General features: G+C 34.3%; 2 protein-coding genes across 2 annotated transcripts in view; one reads left to right on the top strand and one right to left on the bottom strand.

Moving 5' to 3' along the window:
• LOC147077495 (uncharacterized) overlaps positions 1–17,519 on the bottom strand; it is a 394,824-nt gene that overhangs the window by 347,588 nt on the left and 29,717 nt on the right. The window lies entirely within an intron of this gene.
• LOC147077500 (uncharacterized) overlaps positions 1–17,519 on the top strand; it is a 197,535-nt gene that overhangs the window by 164,654 nt on the left and 15,362 nt on the right. The window lies entirely within an intron of this gene.

A 17,519-nucleotide genomic window follows, 5' to 3' on the forward strand; every position in this document is an offset into this window, starting at 1 on the left:
AAACTATTTATGGATCGTTCCGTAACATTGTTTGTATTTAATATCTATGACGGTACTATTACCATTTCTTATCGGCATTTTCATTCTCACGTCACTTATAATGTCTGAAGACGCGAAAGCCAAAAGCTTCGAAAAAATTGCTCAAATGGAACAGTTTAAAATCTAATTTAATAAATAATATTGACTTCGATTATTTTTGTTTTCTAGGTTTCTACTAAAGGCGTTTTCACGTCAAGTCATCTCGATATATACAGTCGTCGACAATTCTCGCCTGATGGAATCCAAGATAAAATGATACAGTATTCAGAAGTGACGATAGATGAACAAAACATTAAAGGAGAAATCTCAGAACGAGAGACTCCGAAGGAACTTAGACTTAATCTGAGAAGAGTAGTACATTTTTCACGTAACTTGATTTGCAGCTTTTGTAACGCAGTTTTTGGATGCGAAAGTGCTCTAAAAAGTCACAAAATGGTTCACACGGGCGTGATTTCTGATCAAAACGAAGAAAGTATATTCTCTCAACTAGATCATCTCAACGCAGATAAAATGGCACATACTGGTGAAAAACCTCATAAATGCAAGATTTGCTCATATAGCTGCTCGCAATTAAGTAGTCTTAAAAACCATGAAATGACGCACACCGGTGAAAAACCTCATAAATGCAAGGTGTGCCCTTATAGGTGCTTGTTTCTTAGTTATCTTAAAATCCATGAAATGACACACACAGGTGAAAAACCTTATAAATGCAAGGAATGCCCATATAGATACTCGCGACTTAGTCATCTTAAAAGACATGAAATGACACACACAGGTGAAAAACCTAATAAATGCAAGTTCTGCCCATATAGATGCTCGCGACTGAGTTATCTCAAAAACCATGAAATGACACACACAGGTGAAAAACCTCATAAATGCAAGGTATGCCCATATAGATGCTCGCAACTGAGTGATATTAAAATCCATGAAATGACGCACACCGGTGAAAAACCTCATAAATGCAAGGAATGCCCATATAGATGCTCGCGACTTAGTAGTCTTAAAATCCATGAAATAACACACACAGGTGAAAAACCTCATAAATGCAAGGCATGCTCATATAGATGCTCGCAACTAAGTAGTCTTAAAATCCATGAAATGACGCACACCGGTGAAAAACCTCATAAATGCAAGGTGTGCCCATATAGATGCTTATCACTTAGTAATCTTAAAATCCATGAAATTACACACACAGGTGAAAAACCTCATAAATGCAAGGTGTGCCCTTATAGGTGCTTGTTACTTAGTAATCTTAAAATCCATGAAATTACACACACAGGTGAAAAACCTTATAAATGCAAGGAATGCCCATATAGATGCTCGCTACTTCGTCATCTTAAAAGACATGAAATGACACACACAGGTGAAAAACCTTATAAATGCAAGGTATGCCCATATAGATGCTCGCAACTAAGTGATCTTAAAAGACATGAAATGACACACACAGGTGAAAAACCTCATAAATGCAAGGAATGCCGATATAGATGCTCGCGACTTAGTTCTCTTAAAAGACATGAAATGACACACAGGTGAAAAACCTCTTAAATGCAAGGTGTGCTCATATAGATGCTCGCGACTTAGTAGTCTTAAAATCCATTAAATGACACACAGGTGAAAAACCTCATAAATGCAAGGTATGCCCATATAGATGCTCGCAACTGAGTGATATTAAAATCCATGAAATGACGCACACCGGTGAAAAACCTCATAAATGCAAGGAATGCCCATATAGATGCTCGCGACTTAGTAGTCTTAAAATCCATAAAATAACACACACAGGTGAAAAACCTCATAAATGCAAGGCATGCTCATATAGATGCTCGCAACTAAGTAGTCCTAAAATCCATGAAATGACGCACACCGGTGAAAAACCTCATAAATGCAAGGTGTGCCCTTATAGGTGCTTGTTTCTTAGTTATCTTAAAATCCATGAAATGACACACACAGGTGAAAAACCTTATAAATGCAAGGAATGCCCATATAGATACTCGCGACTTAGTCATCTTAAAAGACATGAAATGACACACACAGGTGAAAAACCTAATAAATGCAAGTTCTGCCCATATAGATGCTCGCGACTGAGTTATCTCAAAAACCATGAAATGACACACACAGGTGAAAAACCTCATAAATGCAAGGTATGCCCATATAGATGCTCGCAACTGAGTGATATTAAAATCCATGAAATGACGCACACCGGTGAAAAACCTCATAAATGCAAGGAATGCCCATATAGATGCTCGCGACTTAGTAGTCTTAAAATCCATGAAATAACACACACAGGTGAAAAACCTCATAAATGCAAGGCATGCTCATATAGATGCTCGCAACTAAGTAGTCTTAAAATCCATGAAATGACGCACACCGGTGAAAAACCTCATAAATGCAAGGTGTGCCCATATAGATGCTTATCACTTAGTAATCTTAAAATCCATGAAATTACACACAGAGGTGAAAAACCTCATAAATGCAAGTTCTGCCCATATAGATGCTCGCAACTAAGAAGTCTGAAAAACCATGAAATGACGCACACCGGTGAAAAACCTCATAAATGCAAGGTGTGCCCTTATAGGTGCTTGTTACTTAGTAATCTTAAAATCCATGAAATTACACACACAGGTGAAAAACCTTATAAATGCAAGGAATGCCCATATAGATGCTCGCTACTTCGTCATCTTAAAAGACATGAAATGACACACACAGGTGAAAAACCTTATAAATGCAAGGTATGCCTATATAGATGCTCGCAACTAAGTGATCTTAAAAGACATGAAATGACACACACAGGTGAAAAACCTCATAAATGCAAGGAATGCCGATATAGATGCTCGCGACTTAGTTCTCTTAAAAGACATGAAATGACACACAGGTGAAAAACCTCTTAAATGCAAGGTGTGCTCATATAGATGCTCGCGACTTAGTAGTCTTAAAATCCATTAAATGACACACAGATGAAAAACCTCATAAATGCAAGGTATGCCCATATAGATGCTCGCAACTGAGTGATATTAAAATCCATGAAATGACGCACACCGGTGAAAAACCTCATAAATGCAAGGAATGCCCATATAGATGCTCGGTACTTCGTCATCTTAAAAGACATGAAATGACACACACAGGTGAAAAACCTTATAAATGCAAGGTATGCCCATATAGATGCTCGCAACTAAGTGATCTTAAAAGACATGAAATGACACACACAGGTGAAAAACCTCATAAATGCAAGGAATGCCGATATAGATGCTCGCGACTTAGTTCTCTTAAAAGACATGAAATGACACACAGGTGAAAAACCTCTTAAATGCAAGGTGTGCTCATATAGATGCTCGCGACTTAGTAGTCTTAAAATCCATTAAATGACACACAGGTGAAAAACCTCATAAATGCAAGGTATGCCCATATAGATGCTCGCAACTGAGTGATATTAAAATCCATGAAATGACGCACACCGGTGAAAAACCTCATAAATGCAAGGTGTGCCCATATAGATGCTTGTCACTTAGTAATCTTAAAATCCATGAAATTACACACACAGGTGAAAAACCTCATAAATGCAAGTTCTGCCCATATATATGCTCGCAACTAAGTAGTCTGAAAAACCATGAAATGACGCACACCGGTGAAAAACCTCATAAATGCAAGGTGTGCCCTTATAGGTGCTTGTTACTTAGTAATCTTAAAATCCATGAAATTACACACACAGGTGAAAAACCTTATAAATGCAAGGAATGCCCATATAGATGCTCGCTACTTCGTCATCTTAAAAGACATGAAATGACACACACAGGTGAAAAACCTCATAAATGCAAGGAATGCCGATATAGATGCTCGCGACTTAGTTTTCTTAAAAGACATGAAATGACACACAGGTGAAAAACCTCTTAAATGCAAGGTGTGCCCATATAGATGCTCGCGACTAAGTAGTCTTAAAATCCATGAAATGACACACAGGTGAAAAACCTCATAAATGCAAGGTATGCCCATATAGATGCTCGCAACTAAATGATCTTAAAAGACATGAAATGACACACACAGGTGAAAAACCTCATAAATGCAAGTTCTGCCTATATAGATGCTCGCGACTGAGTTATCTCAAAAACCATGAAATGACGCACACCGGTGAAAAACCTCATAAATGCAAGGAATGCCCATATAGATGCTCGCGACTTAGTAGTCTTAAAATCCATGAAATAACACACACAGGTGAAAAACCTTATAAATGCAAGGAATGCCCATATAGATGCTCGCTACTTCGTCATCTTAAAAGACATGAAATGACACACACAGGTGAAAAACCTCATAAATGCAAGGAATGCCGATATAGATGCTCGCGACTTAGTTTTCTTAAAAGACATGAAATGACACACAGGTGAAAAACCTCTTAAATGCAAGGTGTGCCCATATAGATGCTCGCGACTAAGTAGTCTTAAAATCCATGAAATGACACACAGGTGAAAAACCTCATAAATGCAAGGTATGCCCATATAGATGCTCGCAACTAAATGATCTTAAATGACATGAAATGACACACACAGGTGAAAAACCTCATAAATGCAAGTTCTGCCTATATAGATGCTCGCGACTGAGTTATCTCAAAAACCATGAAATGACGCACACCGGTGAAAAACCTCATAAATGCAAGGAATGCCCATATAGATGCTCGCGACTTAGTAGTCTTAAAATCCATGAAATTTACACACACAGGTGAAAAACCTTATAAATGCAAGGAATGCCCATATAGATGCTCGCTACTTCGTCATCTTAAAAGACATGAAATGACACACACAGGTGAAAACCTCATAAATGCAAGGTATGCCCATATAGATGCTCGCAACTGAGTGATCTTAAAAGACATGAAATGACACACACAGGTGAAAAACCTCATAAATGGAAGGAATGCCGATATAGATGCTCGCGACTTAGTTTTCTTAAAAGACATGAAATGACACACAGGTGAAAAACCTCTTAAATGCAAGGTGTGCCCATATAGATGCTCGCGACTTAGTAGTCTTAAAATCCATGAAATGACACACAGGTGAAAAACCTCATAAATGCAAGGTATGCCCATATAGATGCTCGCAACTTAGCAGCCTTGATGCCAATGTCTTTATCAATATGAACCTATGTTACATTTTTATTTAGTGTCCAGCATTAAACATATATATTTTTAAGCTATTTTTTGAGGTTTTAATATCCAATTTCCTCACATATCATGTTAGTTTATCTTATCATGTAATTACAACATATTGGAACATTAGATGGCAAAACATATGATCACTTGGAAAATCTGGAAAATCTTTTTTCTACTAAACGTGAAGAATCAAAACTTTGAAATACTTATTCTATATCTAAAACTCATTTCGAATATTTCGTTACATTATATTATTTACAAAAGAATATTCACCAGAAAGATTCAAACAATCTCAAAATTTAAAATAGCTCTCTTGCACAATTAACAAAAGTGCACATATCAGGTTTTGCCATCTGAACACTGAATTTATAAAATGAAGTTATTATTGTAATCAATTACTTTATTCGGTAATTATGCAATACATAGCGTATTATAGTTATAAATTACAGTATTTTCTTAATGCTTATTTTCTCAAGGCATACGTCATCTCAACCACGCAGCACGATCCGTCCATCCCTTACTTTCTTTATAAGTTACTAGGTACATATTTAATTATTTAGTTATTAATTCCTTTATTAAAACTTATGACTGAACATTTTATTGCTTATTACTTGCAAATATTTTATATAAAACAAATCCGCTATGTTTTTAGATTATTTATTTCCATTCGTCATCTCGTGTACTTTATTGTTACCTACCCCTTTTCAGGATCTTTGAACATCTTTACTTTTATACACCGGGCGAAGGATTTTTCCTAAGGATAAAACATTAACGTAGTTGAGCAGGGAATCAAATAAGGTGTTTTATTTAATCGTTTATAGAGATCAGAGGAACGGTTCGGCCGGCTTTTTTTATATTTATAAACACCAAGAAAAGCCTTTTGATAACAGCTAGGTGTCACTACCTATCAAGCCAAGGGTCACAATAAAAAAATATTTAGTACAAAAAAATTATGAATAGTTGAAGTAGAATGAATAGTTGAATAGATCATTATAATTCTTATAAACAATAAAATAGGTACTACAATCAAAAAGTGTAAAAACGTCAACTCCGACTCATTACCGAGTTACTGAAAAGACGGAGCTGATTCGGCTTCATCAGCTTAGGTTCGCTCTTCACAAGAAGTACGAACATATTCGAATTTGACCGACATGTCTACCAATCTAAATTTTCGCTGTATTACGAATTGGATATAGCCGCCGATAACTGTTTAATGTATGGAATGCCTTCCGTATTAATTTGGACGATGAAAATAATGGAAACGTTCTAAAGTGATGAGAGTTAAGAATAGACCTGCTGGAAAAATACTTCTACTTCAATAATTTATAAAAAAGTCTCCGATTTTTCTTATTTGAAAGAAGACATAATGTCACACTCCTCTGGAGGCCTGGAGTGGCTGGAACAATTTCTTAGCTGACTCATAGTACCTAATGGTCGATAACGAGAAAAAAAATATCCGGCAACGTTGTTTGTCAGAACGCAAAAAAATGCAACGCTTCATTTGTGTCCACCGCTTTTATGATAGGAGATAGTTTGTAGCGCTAAAGCGCGTCTCGCTGAAAGTGAGATCAAAAGCGAAAAGTTTTAGGCTTCCAGAGATTGTAATTGTTAAAATAATATACCTCTCGCCTTCCGAAATATAAAAATCGCCGTTTTAGACCATTCAGAGGTGTTTATTTGTTCACTCCCAAGTCCAAATAACAGACGATGACCAGCAACCAGCATACCGAGCGAAGAAAGAGAATGCATCTTCTTCGCTCTGACAGGAGATAGAATTAACTAAATGGGTTACAATGATGAATCTCATATCGTTGTAGGTAGTTTTCTTGTGCGAACAGGTGCTACTTAATATGCATGGGATAGTGTGAATAAAAACGATTGCAACAAAATAGGTTTGCGATTTTCTTTATTTATATATAAAATAAAATACATATTGTCACTAAATACAGTTTTTAACGAAGCTATCGTCATACTCAGCAGGTTGGTACCTTCCACTTGTCAAACGGCTAAAATGTTGGGTTCATTCATTCAAAACAAAAACTTCCGTCGGCTGACATTTTATTTAGACTGAACCAATTCCAATCTCTTTGGACATAACTATTATTACCATAACAAGGCACACTCTTAAAAACTAAGAGGAGCATCCATAGAACATTAAATAACACCAATAATTATTTACAGACATAAACGAAAATACGATGACAGTTGTACATTGTTTTTGTATTTAGTGACGTCACACGTATTACGATTCAAGTATGTCTTTACCTACAAGCGCATCTATTCTATACACAAGACTGATATCCGCCGCTATCAGCAACTATCGAGGGTAGTTTTTCATTGTTTTGTATCGAAGTATTAGCACTTATTGTAACAATTACAAGAAGTTGGTTGTAATTGTTACAATACGTGCTATGTTTTAACAGCACCTCTCTGTGTTAAATTGTATAGCGAAATAGCCAGTTTTGACTGTTTAGACGGCTAACTTATTGTAATTGTTACAAAACGTGCCAATACTTTGATATAAAAATGAAAAACTACCCTCGATAGCAATTTTGTGTACAGAATAGATGTACAAAGGCACCTAGCGCAAAAATACGAAGCTTGCACACATTAATTTTTTTAGAAAAATCCATGGTTTTTAAAATAATTATAAAAAATATTAAAACTATGAATGAGTGAAAAATCTCTCAAATACAATATGGAAAACTTAATAAACTCAATTTTAATTATACCTTAATATTACCTACCTAATAATAAGATGGGGTCCTTTGACAAATTTTACATTTTATAACATTTTTTACAATTGCAAGTTTACTTTTGACTTAAAATAAAAAATACTTTTCTTTTCAATGTTTTCAGATACCTAAATATTCATTAATTGATACAGTTGAAATTTTAAATTATCAAAAAAATGTCTATCACCTTAAACCCAGCTAAACCAAGCCATTACCGAATATAATTTGTCAAAAAAAACTCATCTATCCATAAAATATCTAAAATAATGCCATTTAATCATACATAAAATACGATTTTTATAGATAGAATAATATTTTTAGCGACTAAAGTTTGGTTTAGGCATGGCATGAAAATTAAAAAAAAAAAAAAAAACAACGTCACACGAGTGGAATATATTTATAATTCAACTAAAATAGATAAATATGATGAAAAAGTGTCCACCATTTTGTCGGGTCGCTAAAACAAAGCTATGAACTAGCTAACACCCACGATGGATGCGGGGCTAAAGCACCGGCAGTCCCAGGTTAAATCCTGGGTTTGGCATGTACACATATTATTTTTCAATTTTTGTAGGGTCAGAGTATGGACTTAATAGGATGAGCAAGTGGCTGACCATTTCTCGTAAAAACAAAATCTGTTGTAGGCCCATGGGTTAAATTATAGATAATATAGGATTTAGATACACTTAAATTTATGTCATAAGACCTAACTTCCACTAACACAAATCCAAAATACACCAACAACAAACAAGTGGGTTTGAAACTTTAATAATATTACGTCGCTATAGAATGGGCTACAAATATATTAATTGTTTACGTTATCAGTGTTGATGATAAAAATGACGTACGCACATTCGGTCCCTTCTTGACTGACCATTATTTCAAAGTATTTACTACAGATACTCTATCCTAGCTAATTAGTGAACGGGTAGCTAACGCCTTTATTGGTATAATATTATATTAAAATTATGTCCCAAAAATGCAGGATTTTTTAAAAATTAATATGTCGTGAAATATGCTAGACGACTCATAGTGTGATTAGAGTATGAAATTATCATAATTCACTATTATATTTGCTTATACGCACGCAAACATTTTACTTATATTATGTAATAAAATATTTATAATTCAACACGGAATCGACATTCACAATCGGACCAAAATAGTTGTGACGTCATAAAATCGTCGTAAAAAATGCTGGCAGAAGGCACGCATTTTAAGGTCGTGTCATTAAGTAGTTAGATAATGTCTAATTGTACAGTGTTTGACGCATACCAATAAAGGCGCAGTACCAATTGTTTGAAACTAAATGCGTGTAATCATTCGGTCATATTATCATATTAAATGAAGTGTGGACAATTCACGTCGTAGGTTATTTGCGCGTCTTAACACATGGCATGCGTTAATTCTTCTTTAAAAAGAGTAAACATGGCCACAGCGTTTCTGTCAGTGTATTTGAATATGTTTCCTGTCTGCAGTAAAATACAATATATACTTATTATTATGATGAATGTAGCATCTGATCTTTGCAATGTTGGCTTTTAAAATAAGAACTGTGTGATGAGGTAAAACTCTTCTTTATAAAAACGTCACCAATTTCATATCACAAACATTAGCTCAATAACAAACATACCGCTGATAAAAGTTTGCAATCCTTGAAAAATATTATAAAATAAATAACATTTCGCAAACGATTTCTGCGGAAGGCGATCTTCGAATACCTGCCTGCGCCCAAGGCTATTTTCTGTCCCCTAGCCTCGGCCGAGCCAAGGTCGCTTCGATCCCAAGCAACGGTACATTTTCAAAACCCAAAAAGACCTGAGAATATTCGGGAATTTAGCTATACTTTTCAGACTTCCTACGCATCTCCCTCCCTCTCTTCACAAGATAATAATTAGAGATATTTTCCAATCAGTATGAAATAAAAATGCGAAAGCGGTAGTACCACGCAAGGGTCCACTGCCCACGCGGCGGATATACCATGCCAACAGAAAGCAACGCTTGTTTCAACATTATAAACCAGTGTAATCCTTTTGTGTTATAATAATCCATATAACCACCCTTCAAGCAGACGGTGAAACTAAAAAGGTGGCTCATTGTTACTCAAGATAATGAACCTAAAAAATAATTATATAATATTCCTATATATATTATTGGTTAAATTAATAAAACGCAAAATTTATAGTACTTCCTCAAGAGACAATTCTAAAGTTAATAATGTCCTTTTGAAGAGGACGAAACCGGTCCAGATTTATTAAAAAGTAAAAGTAAAATATGTATTTATTATTTTGCGATTTATTAAATTAATAATACAATGCAGTATCACCATTTGTTGACAGTAAACACGTTAAGAGAAATTTCAATTTGTAATTGTCATAATTCATTATATTTAAATTGTTTTCCCTTGTTAGCTAGACACGACACTGCGCCTTCAAGAAAAAATGTCGCTCTGAAGTCTCTTAGCATAATTCCAAATCATACTAACATTTCGTGGGTCACTTGAAAATACTATTTTAGTATGAATAGTATTTTCGTACATTTTCGTAATAATATTTTATACAACTAATATGAATAATATTGTTTTAAAAAGGTTATTCACCAACATGTCTCATTTCATGTTTTATAAGATTACCAAGTTGTGAGCATCTATATGAACAAACTTTGCATTTATAAGGTTTTTCACCAGTATGTGTCATTTTATGTTTTATAAGATTACCAAGTTGCGAGCATCTATATGAACATACATTGCATTTATAAGGTTTTTCACCAGTATGTGTCATTTCATGTTTTATAAGATTACCAAGTTGCGAGCATCTATATGAACATACATTGCATTTATAAGGTTTTTCACCAGTATGTGTCATTTGATGTGTTTTAAGATAACCAGATTTCGAGAATCTAAATGAACACACATTGCATTTATAAGGTTTTTCACCAGTATGTGTCATTTTATGTTGCTTAAGATCACTGAATCTCAAGGAATCATATGAACATACATTACATTTATAAGGTTTTTCACCGGTATGAGCCATTTTATGTTTTTTGAGATCATCTAGTCTCGAGGACCCATATGAACATACATTGCATTTATAAGGGTTTTCACCGGAATGTGTCATTTTATGTCTTTTAAGATCATTAATCTGCGAGCATCTATATGAACACACATTGCATTTATAAGGTTTTTCACCAGTATGTTTCATTGTATGTTTCTTAAGATCACCGAGTCTCGTGGACCCATATGAACATACATTACATTTATAAGGTTTTTCACCGGTATGTGTCATTTTATGTTTTTTAAGATCATCGAGTCTCGAGGACCCATATGAACATATATTGCATTTGTAAGGTTTTTCACCGGAATGTGTCATTTGTGAATTGTATGTGAATTCATACTAGATATCGTACTTCTATATGAACATAGTTTGCATTTATAAGGTTTTTCACCAGTAATTGTCTTTGTATGTACTTTGACATTGCTATGTTGTGAGACTACTATGCTTTGATTTTGATCAGGAAACACCTCCATGTGCACCATTTTGTGAGTTTTTAGAGCATTTCCGCATCCTAAAACTTCGTTACAAATGCAACAAATGAAATTACGTGAGAAATGGATTACTCTTCTAAGAATAAGTCGAATTTCCTTTGGCGCATCTCGTTCTAAGATTTCTTGTTTAATGTGATTCTCTTCTTTAGTCACTTCTGAATACTGTATCGTTCTATCCTGGATGCCATCGTCAGAGGATTGTTGACTCTCATCTGTATCGTGATGCCTTGTAAAAAATCCCTTGGAAGAGACCTAGAAAAATCGTAAAAGTCGAAATCAATATTATCAATTATGAGTTATAACTTTCAATTTGTTTTTATGACGCTTTTGTTTTTCAGCTAATTCAGACATTATTAAATAGCGAAGTGAGAGTCAAATATTGTTACGGAAAGATCCATAGGTGGTTCAAAACAATGCACTTATATGTGTGTATACATCATCATAGAAAACAATAATTATATCGTGTTCTGGGTTCTATATTACGACCGTACACCCTCGATAAACGTCAAATTTCTTTTTTCAATAGTTGAAAGCATCTAAGCGAGATTTTTTGAGCATAGACAATCATAGAAAAAAAACCGCTAATATATGGCTAAAACGCTATTATAAGCGTAGACAATAAGTACAAATATAAAAATCATTTACAATGTATAAAATTCAAACATTTTAAATTAATAAAATTCGCCATTTTCAAAAATCAGTATAGATAGAGTTCGCCAAAGTTAATTCATACATTTCATAAAAAAATTCATAAAGTTATAATTTGTCTCTGACACTGCCATCCATTCGCATTTACCCCGTCAAAAAACCCAAAAGAAGCACCTGCATCGATATGGAAGATCCGGTCAAAAGAGTCTCAAAAAATAGCCAAATATATGACAAATTGATGGCTTTCATTGTATCTTTTGATCCCCTACGTAAATAAATGTTACGTTTGTTCATTAACAACAGGTAAGTAGGGAGAATCAGCGGCGTTGGCTTTTTTGAAACTCTTTTGACCGGACCTTCCGTACCGATGGTGGGTGCTTTTTTCGGGATATTTTGACGGAGTACTTGGAGAATATTTGCGTTGGTTTGTGCGAGCGTTAAATCTTCGTATAAAAACGCTCTAAATAGGTAGGTAGGTATGCGAAAATAAGGAACATTTTTCAAAATTACGTTATAGAGAACAATATTTTATATATAAAATTGAGCTGTGTTAACTAAACGACATTTTTATAATTTGAGATAATTCCGACTCAAATTTATCAATACAATAAGAAATACGAGTGAAAATGGCTTGGGTGGCTTTTAGTTACTCTTTGATTGGTGATTGTTCTTATAAGATTGTAATTTATATATATATTCAGTATTCCGTATTAACGCATAACCGAGAAAATTGAGATTAAAAAAAATACAAGGTTAGTTTAATATAATATAACACGCTTCATGAATATTTATGATTGGTAAATTATGCCGAAAGGTAAGTTTTAAGTAGGAAAGGTGGCATTTTAATGAAAACCATTGACGTTTAATTTCAATCAGTGAGAGCCGTTTATCGAGGCTATTTGACCGGGCCATTTGTTTGTGGAAGCGAAATGTTTTCGTGGGGCTCATAAACTGGATCCTGTTTTATTTATTATACATTTAATTAAATGAATACAAAATAAAGACGGAATACCGACTATGGATATATTATATTATCTTATAAAAACAATCACTAATCAAAGAGTAAATAAAAGCCATTCGAGCCATTTTCACTCGTATTTCTTATTTTATTGATTAAATTTAAGTCGGAATTATCTGAAATAATAACAATATCGTTTAGTTAACACGGCTAAATTTTATATAAAAAATATTGTTATCTATAACGTAATTTTGAAAAATGTTCCTTATTTTTGCATACATACCTACCTATTTAGAGCGTTTTTATACGAAAGTTTAAGCATGTGTGTCTTTGTGTCAAATTTAACTTTATAATTATTAAAATTTTATGAAATGCATTGACGAACTCTAATATGCTATACTGATTTTTGAAAACGGCGTATTTTATTAGATACCTTATTGAAAATGTTTGAATTTTATTCATTGTAAAAGAATTTTATATTTGTACTTATTGTCTACGCTTATAATAGCGATTTAGCCATATAATACCAATTTTTTCAATGATTGTCTATGCTCAAAAGGTGTCGCTTAGATGCTTTCAAGTATTGTAAAAAAATCTGCCGTTTCTCTGCGGTGTACTCTCGGTAAATTGAGCCCGATTTTCATTAAATGTCATTTGCCTTTCTGATTGTTGTTTGCTTAGATAGAACCAACGAACGGGTTAGCTGTCATACCGAGCTGATACTGCGCATGCTTTTTGACATTTATGAACAGTATTTAGACAGGCAACCATGAATAGAGTAACGATCGCTCACCGATTCCAAATTGTCAAAATAATCTTTTACTTATGCGATGACGCTCATTTTTGACTATACGGATTGGATAATAGACAAAATTGGCGTACATGGAGTCCAATCTAGGTGAGACCCTACAGACTCAATTACATCAAATAAATGCACTGCTTTTTTGCGATTCACATTCTAGTGAAATCATCGATCTTAATTTATTAAAAAATGAAGCATAAATGAAACACATTGCATATATGGATGACATTGATAACATACAACAAGTACGTACCTATATACAATGCAGTCTGCATGATGTGGTAGATATCTACGATCGGAGAATACTGTCATTTTATTCAAAATAAATTAAATGCAACCTTTTTCTCCTATAAAAAATACGTATTTTTTCTAAAATGGCCCTCCAATACTATTTTTATGTGTTGCGAACACGCAACATGGTTAAATTATCATAAATCAGAGTTCAACAAATGAATGATCAATGTAAGATAGTTCCCAAGTTACAATCAGTGATGGTCCAATCAGGGCTCGAAATAGACCGGGGCGCTATTCTGGTTCGTAAAATTTTACAAGATACCGTCCCGGCTCGTGGGTTCATTAAAAATTGCGTTCCATTTCGTGTTATTGAGATAGTATTGCATGTATTTAGTTTTTAATTGTTAAAATTTTATATTAACGAAGTTACGTTTTGCCGGGCGCGCAAGAATAAAATCTATGTATGGGTATATCATAAATTATTTCTTCCCAACCAAAGTTAACGACACCAGTGCCATGTAGTAAGGTAGCCGCCGACAGTCAAAGAGTGGCAAATGTAAAATACATTTGAAGTTCCGTTCACATTTTCGTAGGTACTGAATATTGTAATAACACTATTATAAGGTAAATTGTGAAGTAAGTAGCTTCTTTAAGGATAAATTTGCTACGTACTTTAACAATCAATCGTTTTAAGAATTCAATAATAACTAATAAGAACTGATTAAATAATATTAAAATGTCATTACTACATTTTAGGTTATTATACACGTACCCAAAATGGAAGTGATTCACGCTGAAATTTTGTTGTTAAGATCTGGTTACCGGACGGATCCATTCAAAATGACAGACGAGGCGTTTGTGAAACGATTCCGGTTATCGAAACCATTGGCAGGTCATTTCCAGGCTGGAAAATCTAATGTCAACCCGCTAGTTGGGTTGATCATGTCATGTGAGCATAATCAAAAATATAATGCAAACTCTTACACGATCATAAATATCCATTCAGTATTTCGGTTGCATTATTGGATACCGTTCGAAGCACTATACCTCCTTTGAAGATAATGTTGCGTTTTGCTTCTTGTTTGCGTACTGCTTCATTTTGCCCTTCAGGTGTTGAGTCTTCACGATTGAATGGGCACGTCAATGCGGTTTAATTTTGTCGCTGCGCTAATGGAAACACCCTTAAGCCCGCTCCGGGTCAGGCGAGTAGTTTAGTCGAGTGGCGAATAATTTAGTAACTAAACGTGTACGAACAGACAAATTAAGTCGGGTATTTTAGTAAAATCATTTAGTCTAGTCAATCCATCTTGTTGTAATTTTTCAGTCGAGTAGCGAATCCTACCACCTCTCACTAAATACCAAACAAGTAATGATATCGAATCGAACTCTATGCATAGGTAGGTACAAAATTTGTGTGGAATCATGGGAAAATACGCCCAAAATCGATTTATTGTTCGCATACGGTTACTAATGAATAATAGGTATCGGTTACTACGCTATAATAAACCGACCTTATTCTACTGAACTCTTACTGTGTAAATGTCTAAAATATTAATATGAACATCTCACGAATTATATAAATGCGGAAGAATCTCAATTTTTCTTAATCCTAAAATTATTAAAATGTTCATAGGTAACGCAATAATATGATGTAGAGAACATACCATAGGTACGGAATATAATAAATGACATCGTTTTTAGGCTAGGTCCTCCTTGACAGTTATTACAATGACAAATCGTGAAGGTGGTTTGACGTTTCCGACCAAACCACTTCTGACGGTCAGAAAATATTTTGAAGTCAGCTGTTACAGTGAACTAAACGTTAAATCTAAAATTATTCCGGTTTACTTATAACGCATGCGCAGTGCGCCAGTTTTGACCTGTCAAACCCATTAGCTGGAACGCCTGAATTTATGTTGTCGTGTAGCATGGTAGATAATTTAGTAGAATTTGAGGGTTACAACATTAATCTGTTACAAAAAGTTTTGAAAATAGAATAATTGGTCTATTCTCACCCCATTTCACGTATTTAACGACTGCAAGTAGTTTTTATAGACAATAGGCTTACCTTGTATTACCTACCTAAAAAGGACTCACGGGCCATTAATTTTATTCACCATACAATTAATCGCAATTTTAGATAATCGCATTAACTATTGCTTTACATTCGAATAATTATGATGTATAAATCATCATAAATGAATGCTCATGATTTGACGAAAGATTTATAAACCTAGGTACACATAAATTGTTTTAAAATATCAGTGTGAGCGAATTAATAATGGAGAAATGAGTTTCAGAGTTGAATTTCGAATTCCAACCTTCTATATAAGACAGCACACACTATAACTACTTACAATTGGCCTGTAATCTGAATTCGAACAACCCGGTTGAGGGTATTCATCATTATATAATGGGTGTGTTATATCTTCAATTATCTCACGCTTGACGACAGCTGGTTGATCATCTGTCTCAGATTTTATATTAGAGAGGTCCGCCATATTAAGGTACTGAAAGAAGCATTATTACATTTTGTAAACACGGTGAAAACAGTTTCGGGTCTCGTAATCACCATAATATAACATTGTATAATATTTATATTTAACAAGAATTAGTAGATAACCTAACCTAACCTCTAATATCACAGATGTATCGTAGCTGCCAAATTGCTTAATAAAGTATTCTTTTGAAACCACGTTTAATGTCATCGAATGACCTTACATAGATTGTAAATAAGCAACATATTATTATAATAGTATACCAATCGTTATAATTCTCAATCTAAAGTGATTGTAAAAGAATTTAGTTTCCAAAAACTAACCACGAAATTGCAACTTGAAATGTCCGCATTCTCTTGCGTTACATGAGTGCAAGGGTCCGGGTTGATTGGACGGCTCGTCAGCGTGTCAAACAAAGGCTTGTCTTCTATATCCGAGTGTTATCCATCACATTCTTGCTTTACATCCATGTTAAGTGTATATATTCCAGAAGCAACGTGTTACGTGACAGACAGGATCCTTTCAAGGTAATGTTAGAATAGTGTTGCCGACATACTGAAAAGTATTTCCGGGAGCAATACCTTAATAAAAATACGCACTTAACATGGTGACACAATTTAATAATAGGTTTAAGTATTATGTTGTCTAAACAAAACAATGGTATGAAAATGATCGTCAGCATTTCCTCCATCATAACGAGAACAGCGCATCTCGGTATATAATAACAAATTAATCCAATTGTTTTTTTTCTCCTATGATAGCAACACTGACGATATCTTTTTCGTGACGGATCCTCTCTCTGCTAATTTCCAGCGACAGGACATACGTTTTAGTTACGATTAAAGTTCTACGTTTAGTCGGTGTTCTTGACATTAGCATATGTACATTCTTGTTTTTCAGATAAATGCTACATGGAATATTATTAACTGT

The sequence above is a fragment of the Rhyacophila brunnea genome, unplaced genomic scaffold (genome assembly GCF_057557595.1).
Source record: "Rhyacophila brunnea isolate RB1 unplaced genomic scaffold, BYU_Rbru_1.0 scaffold_13, whole genome shotgun sequence".
In the NCBI taxonomy this organism is placed as follows: Eukaryota; Metazoa; Arthropoda; class Insecta; order Trichoptera; family Rhyacophilidae; genus Rhyacophila; species Rhyacophila brunnea.